Source organism: Otolemur garnettii, unplaced genomic scaffold, assembly GCF_000181295.1.
Source record: "Otolemur garnettii isolate 467f Iridium unplaced genomic scaffold, OtoGar3 scaffold00002, whole genome shotgun sequence".
In the NCBI taxonomy this organism is placed as follows: Eukaryota; Metazoa; Chordata; class Mammalia; order Primates; family Galagidae; genus Otolemur; species Otolemur garnettii.
In genome coordinates this window covers 4,584,422-4,587,839 of record NW_003852397.1, presented here as the reverse complement: position 1 = coordinate 4,587,839, position 3,418 = coordinate 4,584,422, and positions in this window count along the sequence as shown.

Here is a 3,418-nt window from a genome sequence, read left to right as displayed (position 1 = left end):
GGCTGGTGTCCTAGCTGCTGAGCAACAGGCGCCAAGCCTACAGTCTAACTTTAATAGAGAGTGAGGTAAAACATAGAGGAGAATGCCATTTAAGACAGCAGGTGGAATGCATGATTCTGCTCCTTCCTGAAATTGCAGCAAAATGACAGTAAAAGGATTTTTTTTTTTTTTTAGATAGAGTCTCACTCTGTTGCCCAGAGTACTGTAATGTTAGCCTAAATCACAGCAACCTCAAACTCCTGGGTTCAAGTGATCCTCCTGCTTCAGCCTCCCCAGTAGCTAGGACTATATGCACCTGCCATGACACCTGATTAAATTTTATGTTTGTAGTAGAGACTGGGTCTTACTCTTGCTCAGGCTGGTCTTGAACTCCTGAGCTCAAAGGATCCTCCTGCCGTGGCCTCCCAGAGTGGTAGAAATACAGGGTTGAACCGCTGTGCCCAGCCAGTAAAAGAATTTAAAAAACAAACAAACAAAAAAAAAAACCACTCAAGGACATAGAGAATAGGAGAGGAGAAAAAAAAAAACATTGGAAGCTGGTGAGCAGATGGACTAATAACAACTGACTTAGCAGAACCAGGAAAGCTGATTGCTAAGCTTGTAGCAGGAAAAAAGAAAAGCAACTGAATTATATTATAGAACCTCAAATGCCCCAGGAAGTGATGGGACATCAGGTACCTCTGAAAGTGCAGGTAAAGGAAGAACCAAAACAGGATGATTGAAGTCTGTTTACAGTATCCTCTAACAACTCTGTGTCCCACCTGAACTCCAGCAGAATACCCTGAAGTCCTGTTCTCTGGAGAGAGTGATGCAGAGGGAGTCTGGACCAAGAGACACAGCATATTTGAGGGCAGGATATTTTGCTTAAAATCAGCAGATTAAATAAAAGTTGTTTTTTTTTTTTTTTTTTTGAGACAGAGCCTCAAGCTGTACCCCTGGGTAGAGTGCCGTGGCATAGCTCACAGCAACCTCCAACTCCTGGGCTCAAGCGAGTCTCCTGCCTCAGCCTCCCAAGTAGCTGGGATTACAGGTGTCCACCACAACGCTGGGCTATTTTTTGGTTGCAGCCATCATTGTTGTTTGGCGGGTCCGGGCTGGATTCGAACCCGCTACCTTAGGTGTATGTGGTTGGTGCCTTAGCCACTTGAGCCACAGGCACTAATCCTAAATAAAAGTTTATTTACTAAAAGTTGACTGCCAGCCTTTTTCTAGGGCCAGGATCTGAGATTACTGGTGGTCAGACAGTACAGTGACATAATCTTCTCTGGAGAATATGACCTGCTCTAGAGGAAACATTTTTTAACTTACCAAGACCAAGTATAACAAACAGTTATTTTTTGGTCACTTTTTGGGGACAGTTTCTTTACAGCCAGTGTCAGGAACCCAACTTAGGTGCATAAAACTTCCCAACCCCTGTCTTCCCTAGGGTGATGCTTCAGCAGAATGGCCACTGTCCATCTGCCTTGCCCTAATTTTCATGGCAGATTATATATAAACACTATGTATGGCATTATATGGAATGGACTTGAGTATTAGCAGATTTTGGTATCTGAGGGGTTCTGAAACCAATTGACCATGAGTGTTGATGGACAACTATGTATTTTAAGCCATGAGTTTGTGCTATTTCTTTCTTTCTTTCTTTTTTTGTTTTGAGACAGAATCTCACTCTGGCACTGTGGGTAGAGTGCTATGGCATCATAGCTCACAGCAACCTCAAACTCTTGGGCTAAGTGATTCTCTTGCCTAAGTCTCCCAAGTAGCTGGGACTATGGGTGCCTACCAGTGGCTAGTTTTTCTATTATTTATTTATTTAGAGACAAAGTCTCACTATATTGCTGTCCGTACAGTGCCTCGGTGTCACGGCTCACAGCAACCTCAAATTCTTGGGCTTAAGTGATTCTCTGGCCTCACCCTCCCAAGTAGCTGGACTACAGGCACCCACCACAAGGCCCAGCTATTTTTTTGTTGTAGTTGTCATTGTGTGGCAGACCCTGGCCGGGTTTGAACCTGCCAGCCCCAGTGTACGTGGCCGGTGCCCTAGTGGCTGAGCTACAGGCACTGAGCTGTTTTTTCTATTTTTAGTAGAGATGGGGTCTTACTCTTGCTTGGGTTGGTCTTGAACTTGAGCTCAGGCAATCCACCCCTATTGGACTCCCCGAGTGCTCGGATTACAGGCGTGAGCCACCTTGCCCAGCTGTGCTGATATTTCTAATTCTTATACAACACTACAGGATTCATTTCTCTCTTTTCATATTTGCAATTCCCTTCACTAACAGTTAGAAATTCTTATACCATTTGGGACCCAATACCCTATAACAGGCTGATGCTGCTTCCCTCCCTCACGTGATTGTCTTCTTCAGTTTACCTGTACTCTGACACCTCTCTCTGGGCTTCTGACATTCCACCACCACCAAACACAGATGCCTACCTTGCTCTACTCGACCTTCAGAACTGACTTGTTCCAGGAAAGGAAAGGAAGGGGAAAAGGGTCCATGAATTCTTTAATGTGCCTTTTAAAGCCATCCTTTTACTATTACGAATAATATTGCAATGAATAATCATATTTACACAGGTTAGTATATGTTTATGATATATTCCTAGAAATGAACTTCCTGGCTCAAGAGAATGTGCATTTGCAATGTTGTTGGTTCCACTACAATGGTTTCCACAGAGGTTTAACATCCACCAGCAACATATGATGGTGCCTGAAAGAACTTAAAAGAATGGTAATTCTAAAACCCAGAAAGACCTAAAAGTTATATAATGACATTTGCAAAAATTAAGACAACTTGCTTTCTTTTTGGAAATACATTTATTGTTACATGAAATTGTCTACTAATCAGTTCCCTGGTAACAAAAATGAAACAACAAAATTTAGCTATTACAAGCAAATTTAGGAACATAAGACAAACAAATTTAGTAACCAAACAGCTGGGGTAAAAAGTAACTAATAGAACCCTCATGCTGGGTCTAGTAGTATACCCTTTGTAGTCCCAGCTACTCAGGAGTTTGGGGCCAGGACGCTTGAGCCCAAGAGTTCCAGGCCACCCTAGGGAAAATAGCGAGATGTAGTCTCACAAGCAAACAAAAACACAGAGCTCATGAAGAAACATAAGTTAGGACCCTAAGCTAAACAGGATTAGTGCAGTAATTCTGCACTTTACAAGGCAAAAATAACCCCACACAGCAGGATGACACAAAATGGCCATTAAGTAATTTTCTATCAAATTTGTCAGACACTTATCAGAAAACTGTTCAAGTTGTAAGCTCAAATTCTTTTTACCACTGGCAGTGGTATCAGGACTCTTATTGGAGGAGTGTCCCCTACTATTGCCTTGGACATGTCAGGCTGGATGATGGTAACAATTTAGCTATTACAAATTAGAAAAAATTAGCTATTTGAAGGTGGGAAGTTTGT